The 24,940-nt window shown below is 40.5% G+C and overlaps 1 protein-coding gene across 1 annotated transcript in view; it reads right to left on the bottom strand.

Annotated features, from left to right (window-relative positions):
- LOC311302624 (uncharacterized protein) overlaps window positions 1-8,418 on the bottom strand; it is a 90,106-nt gene extending 81,688 nt beyond the window's left edge. Inside the window, exon 1 of the mRNA XM_084428622.1 lies at window positions 8,320-8,418. The gene's annotated coding sequence lies outside the window, so the exon portion shown is untranslated. The remainder of the gene's footprint in view (window positions 1-8,319) is intronic.
- Between the last annotated feature and the right edge of the window lie 16,522 nt (window positions 8,419-24,940).

Here is a 24,940-nt window from a genome sequence, read left to right as displayed (position 1 = left end):
GTGAACTGTACATCAACTCCGAAGAGGATAACGATTCTGAGGCCCCACTGGACGTTGCACTTCCTCCACCACCACCTCCTGATGTACTTGATCCTCAATTCTCGGCTCAGTCAATGGATGAGATAACCCGCCGTATTACAACCCTGGAAGAAGACCTTCACGACTGTGTACAAAAAGTGAGTTTATGCTGCCTAAATGCAGAGTTTAATGATCAGTGCCGTTTTTTGGAGGAGAGATTAAACTATAAAATAGAACGAGAGTGTGAGAGAGTCAAAAACATTCTTGATTTGAGTATTCAGGATTTGGGCAAGTCAGTAGTGGATTGTTTGAAGAGGAGAGATATGCAAATTGATGCCAAATTGAAATCTCAAGCTCCCTTTAGATCTACTCCTATTGTGCCTCCAATGTTTACTCCTACCTTACCACACCACAGATCTTTCAGTGCTCAAATTCAGCCTCCTATACCTGCCAACGCAGATAGTGGTCATGTTTCTCAATACCGTCCTCCTGTTAGAGTTGAATTCCCACAGTTCGGCTCTGATGAAGAAAATGACCCCATTTCATTTATTGAACATTGTGAAGATTATCTTGCTCTTCAACCACTTACTGATTATGAGATTTTAGCTTCTCTCACCTCAGTTTTAAAGGGAACAGCTAAAGATTGGTGGCTAGCAGAATGACGATTCATTTCCACGTGGAACCAGTTCAAGCAAACTTTTCTTCAAGCTTTCTTAAACGACGACTATGAAACAGAAGCTGCTAAACGGTTGTTGGAGAGGAAGCAAGGCCCTAAAGAGTCTATACGTGATTTTGCTTATCATTATAGAGCCCTGTGTCTACAATGGAAAAAGGAGATGACAGAGAAAGAGATTGTCCAGTCCATTTTAAGAAATTGCAACCCTCGCCTCGCCAGTCTCCTGAGAGGAACTGTCAAGGAAGTAGGTGAGTTGGTGAGGATTGGAACTCAAATAGAAAGAGATCTGGAAGAGGCCAAGAAATATTGGAGTCAGGCCAATGCAGATATACAGAAACGGAAAACTCAAACTGAAAGAGACATTCACACAAAATCAAATCCTTCAAACACACGTGTTATTCAACCTGTTCACACCCCTGCTCAGATTAACTTGAAGATGGTGACCCTACCAATGGTGATCCGTGGAAGATATTTCCAGGCCATGATCGACACAGGGAGTTCACTGACTCTAATGCAAGAATCTTGTTGGAATCAGTTGAAGCACAGAGAACAGTTGGATTCTAGTCGTGGACAGACTTTCCAACAGGCCAATGGACAAGTTTTAAGTGCCTTGGGTTTGTGGAGATGTGATGGCGAGTTACAGCAGAGAAAGTTTGCTTTGTCCTTGTATATAATGAGGGATGCTGATCTCACTGTGCCTATAATCTTAGGAATGGATTTTCTTATGTCATCTGGAATTTGTCTGGATTTTCATAAAGCCCAATATACACTGCCTGCCACAGAAGGATGTCAAAAAGAAGTATTTTCATTCAACCCTGTCCATTCTCCCAATGCTTTGTTGTCCTTCTATCTAGCCTTACCCATACCAGAAGAGTCATCTGAAACCCGCTCTCTTATCCATCAACTAGTGGACAATGCAGACACATCTTCAGGATTGAAGTCACAGCTTGAGCAGCTCATGAAAGACTGGCCCACAGTGTGCACCAATGAAATAGGGCACACCAATATAGTGAAACATCGAATCATAACGACTAATGAAGTACCCATCCGCCGGAAAGCCTATAGAGTATCTACTGAAAAACAGCTTTTCATCGATCAAGAGATAAAGGGGATGCTTGATAAGAAAATTATTCGGCCCTCAACATCTCCCTGGGCTGCTCCAATTGTCCTTGTACCCAAGAAAGGAGGAGGGCAAAGATTCTGTGTTGACTTTAGAGGGTTGAACTCAAAGACCTTCCTAGATGCGTATCCTATGCCACAAATACAGGATATTCTTGAGTCTCTCCATGGAGCGGGAATCTTCAGTACCCTAGATCTTAAAAGTGGGTATTGGCAGGTGGAAATGGAACCTGAAAGCATCTCCAAGACTGCTTTCGTCACATCGTCAGGCTTATTTGAATTTCTTCGTTTACCTTTTGGCCTCAAAAATGCTGCTGCTTCATTTCAACGATTGATGGAGATAGTGCTGAAGGATTTTAGGGGGAAGAGTTGTTTTGTGTACATTGATGACATTGTGGTGTACTCGAAGACGGAAGAAGAGCATTTGACACACCTGCAAGCAATATTTCATTGTCTCTACAAAGCAGGGCTCACTGTCAATCTCCAGAAGTGCAACCTCATGCAAAAGTCTTTGCTGTTTTTAGGACATGTGGTATCTAGTGAAGGAATACAAACAGACCCTGCAAAGGTGGAAGCTGTTACTAAATTCCCCGTCCCTCAAGGTTTGAAGGAGGTACAACGGTTCCTCGGTCTTGCGGGATGGTACCAAAGATTTATTAATAGGTTTTCTGAGAAGGCTGCACCACTGCATGCTTTAAAGAGAAAAGGAGCAACATGGTCTTGGACTGAGGAATGTCAGAAATCTTTTGAATTGATCAAACAAGATCTGACCAAAGCACCTGTCTTGATGGCCCCTGATTTGACAAAACCTTTCAAAGTCCAGACTGATGCTAGTGACGTGGGCTTAGGAGCTGTCCTAACACAAGAGTTAGACGGATCAGAGCATGTAATAGCCTACGCTTCACGCTTGCTACAAGGAGCTGAGAAGTCCTATTCAGTTTCAGAGAAGGAGTGTTGTGCCGTCATATGGGCCGTTGAGAAATGGAGGCCCTATCTTGAAGGTAGACCTTTTGAAATCATCACTGATCATGCAGCTCTCACGTGGGTGTTTAATCACCCAAAGCCGTCTTCCAGATTGACTCGATGGGCCATCCGACTACAAGAATTTGACTTCAGTGTCAAATATCGGAAAGGTCAGTGCAACATTGTGCCCGATACCCTCTCACGTAGTCACTTGGATGTCTCTTCACTTTCTCTATTAGCCCATGTCAAATCACAGGACTCATCTACCACTTTTTCCAGTTTCCCGATAGAATGGTCTGACATTGCCAAATCCCAAAATGATGACCCAGATATGCAAGAACTCATGAACCAAGCCAGGTCACTCACAGATCCCAATCCATTACGTATACATTACCTGTTAAAGAATGGCTTTCTTTTCCGCAGTATGCCAGATGGACAGAAAGGGCCCAAGTTACAACTAGTCATTCCTGCTAGCCTGCGAAAGGACTTCCTCAAGTATGCGCACGACAACCCGTTAAGTGGCCATCTTGGTAGACTTAAGACTCTGCTGAGGTTAGTAGATATCTGTTATTGGCCTACCTTACGCTCAGATGTCTGGAAGTATTGTAAAGAATGTCAGATCTGTCAGCAATACAAACCCTCCATTTCCAAGTTAGCCGGTCATATGCAGTCGACTCCTGTGGTGGAACCCGGACATATGTTGGGGATCGACCTCATGGGCCCATTTCCTAGGAGTTCTAAACTAAATGAGCATCTCCTTGTGGTAGTGGACTACTGTTCAAAGTGGGTAGAGTTGTTCCCTCTGCGTGTGGCCAAAACACCTCAAATCGCTCGTATCTTAGTAGAAGAAATCTTCACCAGGTGGGGGACTCCAATGTATTTGGTATCCGATCGAGGAACCCAGTTCACTTCCCAACTCCTGCGGCTAGTTTGCAAGCAATGGAGTGTCGTCCAAAAATTGACTACCACAGCACACCCTCAAACTAACCTCACTGAAAGAGTCAACCGTACTCTTAAGACTATGATCTCATCCTATGTTCAAGATCACCACCGGCATTGGGACAGATGGTTGGCGGAGTTCCGTTTTGCCATAAACACAGCTTGGCAGGAAAGCACAGGATTCACTCCAGCTGAAGTCGCACTGGGCAGGAAATTGAAAGGACCGCTAGAAAGAGCCATTCAAAGACATCCAGATCCAGACAGTCCTGCGTACCCAGTGTTAGAGAGACAGAAGGACTTGGTAATAACTGTGCAAAGGAACGTGGAGCGAGCTCAGGCAAAACAGAGAAGGTATTACGACCGTCGGAGAAGACCTGTGAGTTACCAGATTGGGGATTTGGTTTGGGTTCGCACTCATCCTTTGTCACGAGCTAGTGAGGGATTTATGGCTAAACTTGCTGTGAAATGGAAAGGTCCTGCTAAGATTGAGAAATGTCTTGGTCCTGTTAATTGTTCTGTGTCATTTTTAGATGATCCTAATCATGTTGATACATTTCATGTACAAAATTTGAAGCCTTTCTATGGAACTGTTGATAATCTTCCTAATTGAGGGGAGGGATATGTAACAGTCACAGCCTATTACAAGGCAGGCTATCTTTTTCTTGGGGTATGTTCATCCTAGCCACTAGGTGTCACTAATAGGACCCTATGTTTAGAGTCAAAAGGGGAAGTAGTAGAAGGAAAATTATACCACAGCACACCTTCACCTGTTCACTGCTGTCGTGGAAAATCCTGACTTGGGAAACTTATTGTTTGCTGCCCAAATGTAAGTGCTGTTATATCATGTTTTTATTTATGGAATATCTTTGATTTAGGTGGAGACCTGTTTCTTGTAAATAGTTTGTTTGTTTGTTTGTTTATGGATGAGTTGATTTGTTGTATTTCTTTTGTCTTGTAGAGGATTTTTTGTGCTATTATGATTCTGCTGGACTACTTACCAGAAGAACAATTTCATTGACTGTCTTTGGTGGCAGAAATGTCCTTATCCAAAGAAGGACATTATGCGACCATTTAAAGAGTAATGACCAAGTCTGGTCTCATCCTGTGGGAATTGACATTGACTCAGTATCCTCTTTGCTCACCTACAGTTTTGATTTGGACAGTTTATTTGGCTGATGATTGTTTGGCACATGCTTGTGTCTATACTTCAATACATGTTTAAAAAGAGTTTATGTTCTTTTGAGTGTTTATTTCCATTACTTTTTTGTTTGATTTCTTGAAAAACGTTATATCCTTCACAGGTCTTGTTTTGTAAATATGATCCCCCCTTTTTTCTTATAACTCATCAGTTCTAAATAGCTGGGACAGTTATAGTACCGTATCGATCAGATTCCTGAAGTCTTTCTTCAGAACCTCTGTCTGGCGCAGCCTGATGTCGTTCACTCCCGCGTGCAGGACCACAGTTCCGACGCGCTCGTTCAGAATCTCGGGAACGTGAGCAGCGATTTCAGAAACACGAGCACCAGGAAAGCAGTGACTATGCACCTTACTTTTATTTAACGTAGCGTGTACGTGTCGAATGATGGAATCACCGATGATCACAGCATCGCGTTCTGTTTCGCGAAGAGGGGAGAAGTGGTTTTGTGTGGATATCTCGAAAACCGGGAGGGTCGGAGAGAGTTTTCTTGGTCTAGACCTGACTCGCGTCTTCCGCTGCGGAAATATCCAGGCTTCGTGGTGGCTTGTTGGAGCCGGAGTGAACGAGACCATGGCTGATCACGGCCTCGACGCTCGTGACCGATGCTGAGTAACGCACGGAGTAGACGAGGTCGGAGTCAGCGGGTTAGTAACGTTGATCACTGATTTGTGTGCATCGGCGCATGATGTATCAAGAGCTAACCGCCGATCTATCAGCTCGGCCTGTCTCACTAAAAGGTCGTGGATCTGTTTCTCAACAGCTTCCAGCTCAGACTGTACCGCGTGTAGCTCAAATGTGTCCTCACCTGCACCAAAAGGTAGACTACTTACATCTGATATATTCGCCATTTTAACAGATGAACAGTAAGTTAAGTTAGCAACGACGCTACCAGTGATGCTATCAATATTAATACTAATTTATGGCTTAAGTCTTGGATATAATCCGTCTTTTTAGTGGTACGGGTGTGGAGTAGACGCACGATAGGCGAAAAAAATGTTTGTTTATAAATGAGTGCGGAGAAGACGCGTTCAGCCGTGATCCACAGACGTAACCTATAAGAGTATCCAGCGTTGGATCACTAGGCTTGAGACGCGTCTGCTCAACAGTCCGCGTTGTAACTATGAGATGAGGAAAAATAAATGTTCGTTGTAAGTGAGTTTAAAGAGAAATCAAGAATTATAAATCAATCGATGGAGCTCCAAAGACAACAACGCGTTCAGACACGACGCATGCGCATTCGAAACTGATTAATTTATGTCCCGTTGACCCGTCCATTGCATTACGAATAAAAGCAGAATCAATAAAGTCAAAAATGTGATGTGCAGTCAGGTGGTTTGAGTGTGTGCGCATTTTTTGACGAGTTTTATAGTCTTGATATTGTTTCTTATTCAAAAGTGGTGACGCCCACTGGCTTATATTTTTTGGCCCATCCATTTTTCTGGGGGCCCACCTACAATCAAAATCCTGGCGCCGCTATTGGTGAAGCTAGAAAAAAAAAAGAAGTTAAGTCCTTAGACTGACGTTACAAAGTACAAAACAGTGTGGCAATAGTGCAGTAGCACTAATCTTGAGCCTGATGTGATGAGGGAGAGACAGCAGCAGTTGCTCCTGAGCCAATGGTTCAGGAGAGTCTCCTGTCAGGACAGTAACATTAGGCTTACCTTTGCCCGCCTCTCTCACTTTAGAGCATGTAGCCTATCCAGGACATCCCTAGTCTGAACGCTCACTGTTATTTATCACTCCGCATTGTCTGACATGATTTTCCATTCATTCATAATGACACAGCAGCAATTCGACAACGGGTAACATTTGACAGCTACTGAGTTAGAAAATAGAGAAATGAAGTAGCCTAAGCTGATTGCTCCGATTAACATGAAAAATGAGCGAGTTGCAAATAATTTGTCCACACATGGTCACTTTTGACCACTTCTCATGACTCATGACACGACTTTTGTCATTGCGTGGCAACAGTAGACGCCAAAACTATATTATTTTGATCTTGGCATCTAGGCTAACCCAGCCAATATCCACATTCACACCCATTCATTCATTCTGTTATGAATTGCCCACAAACTGGTCACAAACTCGTATAATTCTCCCCAAGATTGAGATCACACAGACAACCATTTGGTTTGAAAATGAACCTAAAACAATCTGTTTGCTTTGCATAACATTGAAAGTTAGGCTAATCTAAAAGTAATTTAGGATTGGTTTAATATGAGACTTATATGCTCTTTTTATGTCGATTTCAAGTTTTTTAGTTCATAAGATAATACATTTATTTCAATCACCATGGTTTTGTGATGTTATTTGCCATAAATGCGATGCATTGACTGCTGTGAGATAGTAGCGGCTGTTTGTGGTGGGGCGGCCGTTTTTTACTCGCAGTCTGTCTTATATAGCCTATATGACATCCAGTTAACCATCAAATCTGCGCATGAGTGTAAATCCTGCAAAATCACCTTTGATCTCACAGGTCAGGTGTCTGATCCACTGCTAGAAGAGTGAACTGTGCCCGGCTCGAATGTGTAGTTTACATTGACTTGTTTGAATGAAAATCGTTATTCTCTTTAACATCCCTCTGGGCTCGTGGATATTCTCTTTAGGTCATATCGCCCAGCCCTTTACTGACGATTTAAATTTGCCTACACAACCTACTAACTTTAATGCACCCCATTTTCAGATGTAAACACTAGGTCAAACCAGTTTTTGTAGTGATACAATATTTATTAGGGATAAATATATATTTATAGATAAATGCAGTAACATATATATTATAAATATTTTTTAAATTATTTGCCTAGTTCAACAATGTTTTGGTCTACTAAAACTGGAAAAGAGTATGGTCAATAACAAATCCGTTTTTTTTTTATTATTAATAATACAATTAGAGAGTTATCCTATAAAATTGTACACAGAATTTGCCCTGTCAAGGAGTTGCTTGAACGTTTCCATTTGAATATTGAAAACATATGTGAATTTTGTGGCAATGCCAAAGAATCTGTGATATGGCACTACATTAGATCAAATTAAGAACAAAAAAGCAAGAAAGACCTATGAAGCTTTTTGTTACTTTAAATTGTTGTAATTTTACCACTGGCATGACCTACTTTGTTTATTTCACATATTCTTACTATGTTATGTCTACTTGTTGAGAGGTGTACATGTACAAATATTTGTATATATTTCGTTGCATTAAAAAAAACATTATAATGATGTAAACACTATGCCTATAGCCCTAGACAACGCAAATCGAAAGTAAACCAGTACGAAGGTTCTGTGGTGAAGAGTAAAGACACTTGTGTGCCCAAAATTGTGTGCACACAATAAAATTAAATGGGACACACATTATTGTCAGTATAATTATAATGATAAAAAAATATCTTAAATAAAGACAGAAAGTTACCTGTTGTCTATTTTGAGGCGCTTGAGGACGACATGATGCACAGCCGACAAATGCGCAGTTGTAAAATGGCGACTTCCTCAAACGTGATCGCCGATCACCGGAAGAAGAACAGAAAGTCACATGATATAAACATGGATGTATGGGGGAGAGAATTAAGTTAAATCAGGTTTATTCAGAGGCGGACACAGTACACAGCTACATTACTTGAGTAAAAGTACAGATACCCTTGCTAAAGTTTACTCAAGTACAAGTAAAAGTACTACAGTCAGATGTCTACTTAAGTAAAAGTACTGAAGTACTTGTTTTTAAAAGTACTTGAGTTTCAAGAGTACAAGAATACATTTTCTAAATATTGCATTACTACTGCCACAGTGTTGTACAGAAACGTCCTACATGGAGTTATGAAAAACATGTTTATTATATTTTTACTTATGTCATTAAATAATTGTTATTATAACAAAAACTGCATTATATTTAATTTAATTTGTTATTTTTAACATTTAACAATACCAGCAGATTGGGCTCATATGTTTACAACATTAGGTTAGATTATTTTTTTAAATAAAATTAAAATAAAAATGTACCTAATATTTATCCAAATTAGTCAATATTGAATCAAATCACAAGAATGGAATTGAAATCTTGAAATTTTTGTCAAGCAATAATAAAAACTGTATCCTACCAGTCATTGTACCATGTAAACATTGTAACATGTTGTCATAAACTTCATAAAATTATATTTAGTTACCAAATGTTTTGACAACCACAATTACACTTATTGTGATGCAATATTTGTTTTTAATATTTGTTGATGCAATAAATGCCCTGCTTCCAACTAGCATAGCCTACTACGACTGAACTAATTAGGCTTTTACATGTTTTGTATGGTAAAAAAGAAGTTTCGTACTCGAGCTCAGACTAGAAAAGATACATTGTATGCTCTCTCTATTTGTCAGGGGCAGGTAAAAACATGCATCTGAAAGGATTTCAGTTCATTATGTTACACGATTAGCTTGCCTCGGCTTATGCTAACTATTGTCAGGTCAAAGTTAGCCATCTGAACATTGTTCAGAAAATTAAAATAATCTGTCGAGGTGGGGCCACGGGTTGGCACATTCCCGGGATAGACCTGCTGCGTCTTGTTTCGTCCATGGTTTCGTCTCTTATCTAAATCTGAACAAGGAGTTGACTTTGGCGAAAAGTAGGGCTGGCCGATATGGACCATAAGTCATATCCCGATGTATTTATGCTGAATATCGATATACAATATATATCCCAATATTTTTCCGCAAAGTGAGAGCAAATGTCCAGTCAAAGTCAAAGCTAAATATGGACTTCACTGTATAAATTATACATTGATTCTTTAGTTACTATTAAAGTTCTCAGTCAAGAGCAGTGAACACAGTGTAGCCAAATGCTACAACGTTAAGCCGAGTTCAGATTGCACGATTTTCAAAGTAGTCGGGTCACTATTCTTTTCACACTGCGTGACTATCTGGGGTAACATTCAGTTGCTGATGCATCGGCGACAGGAGGTTTCACACTGCATGACTTTCAGGAGGAAGAATCGCCGACAACTTCTGTCTGGTCCGCAAACTACGTTTTGCAACCAAACACACGCGAGAAGTGATAAGGAAATAGCGCAAAATCCCGCGTGCGTAAGACCGCAGTTCTCGCGCGTGACAAATTATTAAAAATGATAGCCTGCAAGAAGCTTGCGATCCAAATTGTCTGTGCACTGATTTGCAGCGAAAAGGATAAAAATAAAAACATATTATGCATGAGGAAATGGCTGGGAAGACAAGGGGAGCAAGGACTGTGTGTTCTGCAAAGAGAGTTGGGGGTAAATAAATAATTTTGCAATGTGCTGCTGTTGCTGCTGGTCAAGCAAATGTTTGTGCTTTGTTTCTGTTTGATATAATTGTAAATATATCTATTAAAATACTGATATTGTGGTCTATAACTCCTCCCCGAACTACCCGCTGCTCTGTATCTTGCTCTCTCATTGGCTGTCGGTCATCGCCGATGTAGTTTTAAGTCAGAACACTTTCACACAGCAGGATTTTGAATCGCCGACAGGTCCAGATATTTAGCATGCCAAAATCGGGGCTAAAATCGTGCAGTCTGAACTCGGCATTAGGCTACTAGCTTGACACGCCTCAGGTTGTCAGAATGTCAGTGTAAATGTTTGTAAACTTTTATGTTTAATATAAATATTTAACAGACTAACATGACATCAACACCAGTTTACTTTTATAATTTACTATAACTTTTACTTGTATATTGCACTTACCAATAATCACATAGACGGTGCAGCCTGCAGTCCTCCACTCTTATCAGTCTTATGCCTGTCAGATAGAGTTGCGAGTTTATGCAGGAAAAAAATGTTCCGTTAGTTGAGGCGGGCCCGGTCTGCGCAACTCGCGCGGATCCGGTGTCGTGCCAAGGTACTTACCCCTGAAAGGAAGTGTATCCCCGGTCGCGGTAGCGCGCATGTATGCATTTCAGCAGTAAAGGCGGGCCATTGGTTTGACCAAAGTAAATTAAACTATATCACGTGAATTGTCTAAGTTGTCGTTTTACTAATGTTGTTTAATCAACGATGCTTAGCAAAGACAGCTATCACGTGGCACATCTATCTGTGATGTCCTTACATAAATACTCCACTAGATGTCACTCAAGCTCCTTAGGTGAAATATACATGGGAAGTAAGAGAGAGAAGAGTGAGAGTAAATGCTGAACATGTGCTTGCATGTTATCCTGCTTGTGCATAAGTTATTAAAGAGTTTTCTAAGAGAATTCGACTTGCTTGTGCTTCTTGTCATGAAGACATAACAAAATTGGCGACGAGGACGATTTTTTTCACAAGATTTCCTGAGGATGGCATCAGTAAGTGCACCGTTTCCCAGTCCATTTTTGCCTTGTCCCGGTGAGCCTGCTATACCACTTGTAACATGGCTGAGAATGTTTGAGAATTACATGCTCGTCATCAATGCTACTGGAGATTCCTGGCCAGAAGCCAGAAAACGGGCTTTACTGCTTCACTGCCTCGGAACTGAAGGTCAGAGACTATTTTATACATTGCCCGATACCGGTGACAATCTTGCAGCTGCTGTTAAAGCTTTGGAGGAGCATTTCATTCCAAAACGAAATGTGGTCGTGGAAAGACATGCCTTCAGGAAACGAGTGCAGAGGACAGATGAAACGGTACTGCAATATATTGCTGCATTGAGAGATTTGGCGACTACTTGCGAATTTAATGACAATCTTGATGATATGCTACGTGACCAGCTAGTAGAAAATATTGCTAACCCTCGCATTCGTGAAAGATTATTAGTGGAATCTAAATTGACACTAGAGACTGCAATTACAATTTCCACGCAGCTAGAGGCCGCTGATGCACAGGCAAAATCTATGGCTACAAGCAGTTCTGCTCCAGTACAAGCTGTACATGCCACTCCTGCGACTGGACGACAGCATCCTAAGGCCAAATTCAAAACACGTACCTCATCAAAACCTCATTCTGCTTCTTCAGCTCGGACATGCTTCCGCTGTGGCTCCACTGGACATCTTGCAAACGCACAGAACTGCCCTGCTGCATCTGCTAAATGTAAAAATTGTAATAAGACTGGACATTTTGCACGAGTCTGCCATTCTGCTCCTACTCGTTCAGTGCATTCAGTTGAATTACCAGAGGTCTGTATTCTCTATCTACCTGGAACATCTGATCGTTTGATGTGTGATGTGACTATAAATGCTACGTCTGCTGTTACACCTGTGTCTCTTCAACTCACAGTTGACTCTGGTTCATCAGTGTCCATTCTGCCAAAACAATTGTATGAGCAGCACTTTCGCACTGTGCTGTTACAAACTCCATCTGCCCGTTTAGTCACTTACTTGCAAGAGCCAATTTCAGTGCTTGGATGTTTACCTGCAACTGTGTCTAAATATGGCCTTACCTGTCCTGCACATTTCTTCATTGTTGACAATGGCACAGCTTTGTTAGGCATGGACCTGATTAAGGGACTCCAGCTTCGATTCGATGGAAACACTGTGCTGCCGCCGCCACAATCCGCTTCAGTTTGTGCCCTCTCCACTCCTCCATCACAGCGTACTGCTTTGGGCTGTGTAAAAAATTTTACACACAAGGTTAACATTTCTGACTCTGTACCTCCTGTCAGACACAAATTGCGTCGCTTACCTTTTTCTGTCAGAGATGCTGTTTCCGCCGAACTGGAACGACTCTTGCATGCTGGTGTAATTGAAAGAATTGACTCCTCTCCATGGGTTTCACCAATTGTTGTGGTCCAAAAGAAAACAGGGGTGCGAGGGCCCAACAAGGCAGTTATAGTAGACAGCTACCCATTGCCACACATGGAGGAGATGATGACATTACTGCAAGGTGCAACTGTATTTTCAACTATAGACTTAGAAAGTGCATATCATCAGGTACATATCATTCGCACATCAGTGTATCATCCGGCTGCAAATGGAGCTATTGAACGCTTCCACAGAGTTCTGAAAAGTACAATTCAATCTGCAATCTTACAATCAGCACCATGGAAAGCAACAGTGACTGACTTCCTGCAGATCTATCGTGCTACACCTCATGCTGTGACAGGTGTTTCCCCCTTCGAATTGCTTCATGGGAGGAAAATGCGTACCCGCCTCAATGTCCTAAAACCCTCACCTTCTGGTCATGAACCTAAACAACTGCAGAAGCGTGTTTCAGCACGTCAGGATGTCATGAAATCTCGCTTTGATAACAAGCATCGAGTGCGTCATTCTTCTTTCCGAAAAGGGGATAAAGTGCGCATAAAAAAGTTAGTACATGTACCAAAAGGACACCCAAAATTCACTCCTCCAGTTGAGGTTAGAGAAAAAGTTGGCCCTTACACTTACCTCTTAGACGATGGAAAGAAATGGCATGCATCGTGTCTCGCATCTGTGCCGACTAATGCAATGGATAATAGACTGACCACAAATGCAGAAAACCTGATTCCCTCTCAAGTTCCACTGTCTAGAAATTCAGTGTCTTCTGATGCTTGTTCACGTATGACACGTCAAAGACGTGAGCCAGGTTGGCTAAAGGACTATGTTTATTAATCACAGAAACTGACATGGACTTTTGCACACATTGCACACGCATAAGTACTGAATAGCAGTTGAGTAGTTTGTTCATATTGTTTTTAAATGCTCCTTTGCATTCATGTAATGTGTTGCTTAGTGTATTCTTATACATGTGAAATTGTTGATATATTAAGGATTTGATGTTCTTTATTTCTATTTCATGTCAATTGTTGGCTACAGAAAGAATTCATTTAACTAAGAAGGGAAAATGTGATGTCCTTACATAAATACTCCACTAGATGTCACTCAAGCTCCTTAGGTGAAATATACATGTGAAGTAAGAGAGAGAAGAGTGAGAGTAAATGCTGAACATGTGCTTGCATGTTATCCTGCTTGTGCATAAGTTATTAAAGAGTTTCCTAAGAGAATTCGACTTGCTTGTGCTTCTTGTCATGAAGACATAACACTATCAAAATAAATGCTTTTATTATTCTGTAGGCTATAACGATCGAACTTTGCACTGAATTGAGAATATCTAAAGTTACTGGAAAACTAAGACGACCACACCGTTTCACAGCCTTTGGGTATTAAATTGTACTGAATCCCCCCTACTCCTTCCACGGTGAATTATTATCAATACCATTTAATAATGCATTGCACTTAAATAGTGGGAAATATCATACACAAAAAGCGATTGTACAGATGATGGCCTATCATCAAGTGCTTTATTGTGTGAATACTGTACATTGTGTCTAATAACAGCAGTGAATATGGACACGTTTCTTGTTTCCTGACAAAAGTTTTAGTGGGATACAGATTTTTTCAGATCGTATTTTCGACCTGACAAAATATGTATCCCCCCCGCAAAAAAAATCAACAGATGATGGCCTATCATCAAGTGCTTTATTCTGTGAATAATTCCCCAGCCAACAAACCCATGTGGGGCCCAAAGGGGTTGCACTTGGGCTGATATCTGGGGCCCACCTGGGCTACCCATCTGGGACCCAGCTAAATTTGTCCTCAGTTTCCATGGAGGCCCCACATGTGTTAGCCCAGATGGGTTGATGATGGGCTCTTGATGGGCTCCATATCGGGCCCATATGTGTAACCTAGGTAGCTCCCATTTAGGGCCTACAGGAGTCTGCCCACATGGGTTGATGATGGGACCCAGATAGGTCTTATCTAGGGCTCTTATGGGCCACAACGGGTATATATATGGGCTACCATATTTGTCTGTTTGGGTTACCTTATTTTACAGTATACCCCAAATACAAACATTACATGTAATCCACTAAACTATACTAAAATGTTAAAGGTAAGGTAAGGTAAAGTTATATATGCATATCTGAAAAATTAACTTTCACAAACAAAACAATAACAGTGCAGCTTCTCACTCCTCTGTTGTCGCTCTCCCAACAGCCCTTTGAAAAGAGAAAATAAATCAATCAACCATTATGCCACTTTTTTAATTCCTTTTCACAGTTCAAACAGATGTGTCAGGTTAGCCTTTTTGTGCCCCACATCAAGTTTATATAGATAAGGGGTTTGCAAACCTGTCCTGGAACACCCCCTGCACTGCACATATTGGAGGCACAAAATGTACATTTTGACCAACTTTTACCACTTTTGAAGTCATTTCTGTCATAGAAGTCATAGAAATTAGTGTTGTAGATCATTAACCCTCTGGGGTCTAGGGTGTTTTTGGGGCCCTTGAGATGTTCTGACATGCCCTGACATTTGTGCTTTTTTCAGTTGCTTATAAACATCTCAATGGCAAAAAAAAATACACTCTATTTAGCACAAACAGGACTACCATAATATGTGAGCCACATGTATGTACATGTTTTCATTTTTGAGAGAATAATGTTTATGCATGGTTATTGAAAAAACTAAAAATGAAAGTTTCTGAAATAAAGACACAAAACACATACTAAATATATGTCAATAAGACTTTTGACTAATGGATGTCGTCGCCTAGAATTTTTTCTTCAAAATGATGTGAAAATCATCCTGCCTTATCATTCACTTAAAACGATAAATTGATTTTAGTTTTGTGAAACACTGTTAGTTTGGAAAGCCAATATGCGGATGGGGCGTAAACGATCATGCATATTTAGTAGTTCACACCTGATGAGACAATGCCCCTGCATACTTAATGAGCCTTTCATTCAGGTGTGTCACCTATAGCTAACTTAAATATACGAGCTTGATAAAAATGATCATTCTAGAAGAAAATTTCAGATGGCATTTAGAGGCTTTTGCATCTGAACTCTTCATATATACACACACACACACACGCACACATACATATATATGTGTATACATACATACATACACTACCAAATTGGTTCACAGTTGGAAGCATCGCAATTTTTTTTTATTTTTCCACAAATTGTGCTTGCAAATTGTATAATATCCAAGGTAAACATGTCTTGTAATTGTGCAGTTAATTCTCATACTGTATTTTCAGTTTTGGAATATTTATCCTCTCCCCAAATTTGTCACTAATAAAACACAATAAAAATTATTTAAAGAAAAAAAAAATTTACCTTTAAATAGTTTGTTTACATCTACCTTTTAAATGTATATTTTTTTTATTAAAAAGGTTACAATTACAACAACAATTCAAGTGTAATTGTTATGTGGTGGTGCTTTAAATTGTTGAATGTTAATTGTTCTATCTGAGATCGCAGGTGCAGTCATGAATGACGTCATGGGAAACCCCGTATTTAAGCCGGTCCGGAATTGAGGCTGGTCTCTCTCTCGGTTCTCTCTGCTCTCGCGACGCTCGCTGCTCTAGCTGCCTCCACCCTTCTGATCAGTGACAGCTGGGGTTTCTTGCCTCATGGCGAGTAGTCCACGATCTTCGCCTCGACTGTTCCAGATCATGGACTGAGTTGTTTTTGTTATTTTCAAGCCAGGTAGTGGGTATTTTCTTTGATCACTTTTATTATTTAGTTAACACAGCGTAGGAAAGCAGTGGCCCGGAAGACTCATTCTGTTTGTTGTTTTCTTCGGGAGCAGATAAGATCTTGCCTACAGAGTTAGATAGTCAGGTTTTCTGTTTTCCTTTTGCTGCCCTACCTGTGCTATTAGTTTGATTTATTGTTTATTGTTGGTGCGCTCTCTCATATGTTTCATTAAAAGAAACGATTTACACCTTGAAACCTCACCCAATCGTCTGTGATTCTTAATATGTACGGTCCTTGTCTTACATGTGTTTTAACGAGCCAAATTAGACAAAGGGCCGTAACATATTTGGGGGCTCGTCCGGGAGTGAATTTTGTGTGGCTTTGTTTGATCTTTTGATCTGCTCACACTTTGTATTTGTTACTTGAGTAACTTCAGTAACTTTGTTGAATCGCAGTCGATTGGTGTGTGTGTATATTTTCTCGTGTAGTGCTCGTTAAATTTTTTCCTTATAATAACCAGACGTTATTTTTAATCATGTTTGAATTAGCGAACTTCATTGCGAAACCGACGCAAGCTGAGCTGTTTCAAATTAATAGAGTAGATCTTACGAAGATTGCTGCTCATTTTAAGGTCAATTTTCGTAAGACTTCAACTAAACATGAGCTTCAGATTCTGCTTGTTGATTCATTGCATGAACAAGGCGTTTTTGGTGATGAGGAAAAGATGACGGATTATCCTGATGTTGAATTTGAAGGTAGTTCCGAAGATCTTGCGATGCAGATTAAAAAATTGCAGTTGCAAGCTAAAGAGCACGATATAGTTTTGTTGAGAGAGAGAGAAGAGTGGGAGCGTGAGAGAGAGAGAACTAGAGATCGTGAGAGACATGAACTTGAACTGAAAAGGCTCGAAATGGAGCAGGCGTGCCGTCTAAAAGAGATTGAGTTAAGCGCTCGTGAAAGGGGTTTATCTGACACTTCTGATTTCGACGTGAGTCGTAATATTCGTATTGTTCCTCCTTTTCGAGAACAAGAAGTTGATAAATTTTTTGCTCTTTTTGAACGCGTCGCTGTCAATATGAAATGGCCGAAGACTTTTTGGCCCATGTTGTTACAGTGTGTTTTTGTGGGTAAAGCCCAGGAAGTTTTTTCCTCTTTATCAGTCGAAGACTCTCTTAATTATGAGCAAGTGAAGACATCCGTTCTCAGAGTGTATGAGCTAGTCCCCGAGGCTTATCGTTAGAAATTTCGTAATTTACGGAAAACTGATGAGGCTTACGTTGAGTTTGTTCGGGAGAAAGAATCACTGTTTGATCGTTGGTGTGCTTCCATGAAAGTGACCACTTTTGAAGAGCTTCGTGAACTGATTATTTTAGAGGAATTTAAAAACTGCTTACCAGAACGCGTTGTAATCTATCTTAATGAGCAAAAAGCTTCTAAATGTTCTGTTGCTGCGACATTGGCTGACGAATATGTGCTCACACATAAGAACGTGTTTAGTGTTGCACCGAAGTTTCCTTCAGCTAATAGCACTCGGTCTTCTCAGCGTAATTTTGAACGCCCCCTGCCTGTTGATAAAGCGGCGCTAAGTTCTGATAAGTCTGTGTTCTCACCCGTTTGTTTCTATTGTAAGAAACGCGGACACATTATTTCTGAGTGCAGTGTGCTCAAAAAGAAAAAACGTGTTCCTAAACCGGTAGGTTTATTGATGACGTCCATGCCACAAGTGGAAGGACTTGAGTTGTTAGCTTCGGAAGCTGACATGTGTGAAAATGAGGGATATGTGCCGTTTTTGATGGACGGATTTGTATCTTTGTCAGGTAGTGCTTCGCGCAAACCAGTCAAGATACTTCGTGATACAGGCGCTGCTCAGAGTTTTATTCTGGAAGGAATATTGCCGTTGTCTGATGAGAGCTCTGTTGGTTCAAGTGTCTTAGTACAAGGATTTGAGATGGGCTTCGTTAAGGTACCTTTGCACGAGATCGAAATTGATTCTTCCCTTGTGTCTGGCCGCGTTGTTGTTGGAGTGCGACCATGTCTTCCCATTCGAGATGTCACATTTATCTTAGGGAATGACTTAGCGGGAGGAAAAGTTTTTGCTAGCCCTGAGGTAACTGATGATCCTTTTTTTGTGTCTTACTGTTGCTGATGCCTTAGCTCAGGAATATCCTGAGGTTTTTCCCTCATGTGCTATTACTCGCGCTATGACTCAGAGACTAAAAGATAAAAGCCTTAGTGAATCAGAAAGTGAGTGTAATTTTGATTTGAGTGATACATTCTTTTCTAATTCTGATTTTTGTGAAGTGAAATGTTCAAATTTTGTTGACGGTTCAGATAGTGCCGTTAAAAAATTAGATGAACATTTTATGGGGCCTACTAAATTGTCTCTGTCTCGCGAGCAGCTTATTGTTGAACAGAGGAAAGATGAGAAATTGTCATCCCTCTTTGAAGCTGTTGTTCCTGCTGAGCAACTCGAACACGTTTCGCAAGGATACTTGGTAGAAGATGGAGTGTTGATGAGGAAGTGGAGACCACCTAGTGCATCTGCTGATGATGAGTGGCAAATCGTCAAACAGATAATAGTTCCCTCCTCATACCGCTCTGAAATTTTGAGTCTTGCGCATGATAGCCTGTTTGCCGGTCACTTAGGAGTAAATAAAACGTACGATCGAATACTCCGAAATTTTTTCTGGCCTGGCCTGAAAACTGATGTAGCAAGTTATTGCAGAAGCTGTCATGTGTGCCAAATGACGGGAAAACCGAACCAGAATGTTTCACCTGCTCCGTTGCATCCTATTCCAGCTATCGGTGAACCATTTGAGCGTGTGATGATCGATTGTGTCGGTCCTTTGCCTCGCACGAAGTCGGGAAACCAATATCTGCTCACTATAATGTGCACGTCAACGCGTTTTCCAGAGGCCATTTCTCTGCGTAAAATCACTGCGCCAGTGATTGTAAAATCACTTATAAAGTTCTTTTCACTGTTTGGACTTCCACGTACTATTCAGTCGGACCAAGGCACGAATTTTATGTCCCGTGTGTTCAGGCAAGCTTTAGATCAGCTGCATATCCAACATTGCACCTCAAGTTGTTACCATCCAGAAAGTCAGGGAGTACTTGAGAGGTTCCACCAGACTTTAAAATCAATGCTGCGTGCGTTTTGCCTTGAGTTTCAAAAAGATTGGGACGAAGGAGTGCCTATGGTCATGTTCGCAGTGAGAGAAGTAGTGCAGGAGTCGTTAGGTTTTAGTCCGGCCGAGTTAGTGTTCGGGCATACTGTTCGTGGCCCACTGAAGCTGATTCGAGATCATTGGACTAGTGATATAACTCAAAATAACATACTTGACTGTGTCTCAGGCTTTCGTTTTAAGTTGCATCGTGCACGCGAATTGGCCAAAGAGAATTTAGAGATTGCACAGCAACAAATGAAGAAGCGTTTTGATCGTCGTGCTAAACTTCGTAGCTTTACTCCTGGTGACAAGGTGCTTGTGCTGATGCCAGTGCCTGGGTCTGCCTTGCAGGCTCGTTATTATGGTCCCTATCGAGTGAAAGAAAAGGTGAGTGAGCTTGATTATGTTATCTCGACGACAGACAGAAGAAAGAAAACTTGTCTCTGTCACATTAACATGCTCAAGCCGTACTTTGAGAGATCGCCAGATTTGTCTGGAAGAAAGTCGGCTGTGTTAACTGTCTCACCCACAGACTTTCTGGTGGCCGGAGGACAGGCGCTGTCCAGTGCTGATATACCTGACACCGATGCGCTGTCCAGCCCTGAGTCTTCGATCCACCCATTGTGTTCTGCTGTATCGGACAGCGGTGATGATTCTTCTTTCGAGGAGGATGTAGAGTTTCCTTCTACCGAACTGGTTGCGGGGAGATTGAAAAATTCTGAGATCATTCGAACCTTGGACTCGCACCTTTCTCATTTGACCGTTGCCGAACGAGCTGATGTGACTAATATTATTCGGACGTACAGTAACTTGTTCTCTGATATTCCATCTCGTACTTCGTTAATCGAGCATGACATCGATATTGGTGACTCGTTGCCTATTAAACAGCACGCATATCGGGTAAGTCCTGAAAAGAGAATGTTGTTGCAAAATGAGGTGACCTTCATGCTTGAGAATGACATCGCAGAGCAAAGTTTTAGTCACTTATTTGGGAAAGATTGTTGGTAGCGGTCAGGTTCGACCCGTTGAGTCTAAGGTAGTCCATCACTCATTTTCCCGTGCCCAATACACGTCGTGAGCTTCGTCGATTTTTGGGTATGGTTGGGTACTACAGAAATTTTTGTACGAATTTTTCTGTAGTTGCTTCGCCCTTAACCGACCTTCTTAGTCCCAAGGTTCCATTTAAATGGTCTGAGATTTGTCAATCGAGTTTCGAGAGAATTAAAGCCCTTTTAGTTAATTCTCCTGTTTTGTCTGCTCCTGATTTTACCACTCCGTTTTCTCTTGTTGTTGATGCAAGTAACACCGGTGCTGGAGCTGTTCTCCTTCAATCAGATCACACTGGCGTCGAGCATCCTGTTTGCTATTTTTCACGTAAATTTAATAAACATCAACGACGTTACTCGACTATTGAGAAGGAGGCGCTCGCCCTTGTTCTTGCTATTCAACATTTTGACGTTTACGTTGGTTCTGTTTCGTACCCACTGACTGTTTACACGGATCACAATCCCTTGATTTTTATTGATCGGATGAAAAATAACAATCAACGTTTGATGCGTTGGAGTTTATTCCTACAGCCTTTTGAGCTTGACATTCGTCACATTCGGGGTAAGGATAACGTGGTTGCGGATGCTTTATCTCGCATCTAAATTAATTGCAGTCTCTGAGGTAAGATATATATTTTCACCCTACAATTAATTATTTAAGGGTGAGGGTGTTATGTGGTGGTGCTTTAAATTGTTGAATGTTAATTGTTCTATCTGAGATCGCAGGTGCAGTCATGAATGACGTCATGGGAAACCCCGTATTTAAGCCGGTCCGGAATTGAGGCTGGTCTCTCTCTCGGTTCTCTCTGCTCTCGCGACGCTCGCTGCTCTAGCTGCCTCCACCCTTCTGATCAGTGACAGCTGGGGTTTCTTGCCTCATGGCGAGTAGTCCACGATCTTCGCCTCGACTGTTCCAGATCATGGACTGAGTTGTTTTTGTTATTTTCAAGCCAGGTAGTGGGTATTTTCTTTGATCACTTTTATTATTTAGTTAACACAGCGTAGGAAAGCAGTGGCCCGGAAGACTCACTCTGTTTGTTGTTTTCTTCGGGAGCAGATAAGATCTTGCCTACAGAGTTAGATAGTCAGGTTTTCTGTTTTCCTTTTGCTGCCCTACCTGTGCTATTAGTTTGATTTATTGTTTATTGTTGGTGCGCTCTCTCATATGTTTCATCAAAAGAAACAATTTACACCTTGAAACCTCACCCAATCGTTTGTGATTCTTAATATGTACGGTCCTTGTCTTACATGTGTTTTAACGAGCCAAATTAGACAAAGGGCCGTAACAGTAATCTTACAGTATATTTGTATATATGTCTTTCATATTTCACCTGACTGTAACATTGTTTTTATGAAATATTAGGGCATATAAATGTTAATTTGCAGTTTAATACGTTGCTTATACAAATAGCCTACATTTTATTTCAACATATTTTGCTAAATAAACATCATCATTCATTCACACACGCGATTTAAATTTAAACTGTCTTTTTGCCAGCTGTGGTAAACAGCGCGCATCTTGCCGTTCATTCATTCATAAAGAAACCCGATTCACGTGAACTTACATTTCTCAGCTCGCTCCTCGATATACCCGCATTTCTGAGATACATTCCTTTATTCCTCACAGCGCTGCGAAACAGTGTAAACATGTAATGATCTGATAAACTTGTATGTTTTCTCGAGCTGATGGGGGCATTCACAGAATTGCGCGGACTGCCTCAGACATTTGCGTTTGAATAGCACGCGCTCTCCGTGGGCGGAGTCACATTACATCTGAATGAGCTCTAATGAGGTCGACTGGAATCGCTCTCTTTAAATACAGATTTCACAAGATGAGAATATTTGTTTTTTATATAAATTACATAGAAATTACTTCATTTAAAAGAGGAGAATTCAAGCTTCATGCCTGTGTGCCTGTATGTCTGTTTGACTGAGTATTCGCTGAGTTATTGTTCATTTTCAGACGCGTTTCAGAATGGACTACACGGACAGAGAGAAGGCAGAACTCGCTTCGTGTTTATTTTTCTTTATTTGGCAAAAAGCACCACACTTTGTTTTTATTGTGAGTATACACAAAAATAATACACATTTAACAGAATCGATTGATGTATGAAACTCCTATGGAAAATCAAAGTCAACAGAGTATTTTATGAGTTTTTTTACACTGATAAAAAAAAGCGAGCTGGTATCGCCGGCGATACCGTCGACCTCTGGGGGTTAAACCATTATGCTGCCTCATAAGTCTGTCTGAAATCAGAATGGTTGCCCTGATAGGGCAGCGAGGCAATGAGTCAGCTGCCTAAGTTTTCAGATGCAGACTTTGTACATTTCCCTCATCTAATATACTTGATTCATCACATTAGCTCATTTATAGAAACTGCAAGATCTGAAGTGGGTGTGCAGTACTGAGGGTTCCCAGGACAAGTTAGAAAACCAAACATTTGCCCATCATTCATCCAACTCAAATATTGATTATCACTTGACATGCAAGTAGTAGCAACTTTACAAAGTCTGCTCGCTCTAATGTTATGTTACATAACATATTTCTCCTGTTTTACAACATCTGCACTGGCTCTTAGTTAAATTTTAAAAACTAAACAAGTTGGCTCCCTTATATCTTCTTCATATACACTCCCTCCACTACATCCTAAGATCGGCTTCTGCTTTACACTTGTTCTTCCACGCACTCGGACAACTTCCATGGGGTCACAAGCTTTTGGTTGTGCTGCTTTTGATGCCATCACTTCCTCTTCACTTCTTGCCTGCTGTCTGTACTATCCTGTACAAATAAAAGCAAGAAAACTCAATACAAAATAAGTCATATACAAGATTTTCACTTTACAGTTCAATTAGTCGGGTAGAAAACAAAGTATATAACACTATCCATTCTAAAACAGATTTTATGTATTCAGATGTAAATTTACACAAGCAATTCTTCAGAGCCCCAACGTGGAATTGTAAAAAATGTAACATTGCTCCCATGTGTCAGTTACGGTTACTATAATCATAAGGTCATGATTTCATCCTTAAAACAGATGAAGAAATCAACAAATTTTGGTGTTGAGCTGAGAGGGTTGTGGTCTGTTGCTCTTTGACATAAATCTTTCAATGCAGGTAAATATTGTTTCAACAATTTTTGCCTGACCCCTGGGGGCTCCGTATATTTCTGATAATATTTGTGGAGAAACATTACACTGTTTTAATTCAGAATCCTAACCATACATTGTAGCCTACTAATTAAAAGTAATTAAATCAAGTAAAATAAAAAATAACACAAAAGGCCAATGAATCCGTACCAGAAGTGATAGTGCAATGTAGCAGCTAAAGAATAATCCTCCACCAAATTGCCAGTAATCAGCTGGATCCTTGGCGAATCTGAAGGGGGGAAAGAAGAAATTATTCAATGAAAAGTCCTTAAAAAGCAGTATTTTTTTTATACCATTCCTTTAAACCATCTTAAATTGTAAAAATGTTTGCCATTATAACATTCACATAACATGAACTGAGTAATGTCATCTTTGAGACTGTTAGTTATTACATGATTAAAAATGTAAACATAAACTTAAAGCATGGCAATCCCATCAGAAATGTGTATCATAGCAAGGGAAGCACACACAAAAAAAAGCCATTTGGTACCAAAATCAAACCATCAAATAATTTTACCTGCAGCCGAATTTATCCTATTATGACATGTCTGAGGGTCTTTCCCTTAATGGTTTCCAGTGATTAAAGAAAGGACTGATGAAGGTGACATGAATCCACTTTCAGTGCGCCACTTCAGCAGAAGAAAGACAAAAGGACAAAAAAGTTACTCAGACTTTCTATCAGTAACATTAAATGTCTTACTTTAAAGGTGAAAATCATACTTAATACTATATATTAATCCCAGTGTAGGTTTTTGAACAGTGGGTAAAATTAACTTACTGTAACAGTTAGGCTATTTGATGAATGGGTCTTTCTGTTGGGTGTTCTCCCCAGATACTCCAAAAAAATATTCCAATGCTTGATCTAAAAAAAAAAAAAAAAGTAATGTTAAACAAATATATTTTCAATACTGTTATCAGTTTTTGAAGAGGTTATGTAAACTTCTAACGAATAAATGACTGTTTTATCACTTTACTCATTCCCACGCTTTTTTACCTCTCATGCGTTTGGCTGACAACATTAAACACACAACGTTAACTGTCAACAACAAAACACAGCAATGTCAGATGGTACTAAATTACATTGAAATACGTGCTTATATCGCTACAGCAGTACAAAAACACACAGAGATAACGTATACGTAGATTGCATTAAGCCTATGACCATTACTCGTGTCCATAAACGTTAATTTAACTGACTGCTAGCTGGACTGAAAAATGTTTTCTTACCTGACGTCGCCAGTATTTTTACAGACCACGTACGACCCCTTCCTCTGTTCACA

Source organism: Rutilus rutilus (assembly GCF_951802725.1).
Source record: "Rutilus rutilus genome assembly, chromosome: 1".
Classification (NCBI taxonomy): domain Eukaryota; kingdom Metazoa; phylum Chordata; class Actinopteri; order Cypriniformes; family Leuciscidae; genus Rutilus; species Rutilus rutilus.
This window is presented reverse-complemented; position numbering and strand designations above follow the sequence as displayed.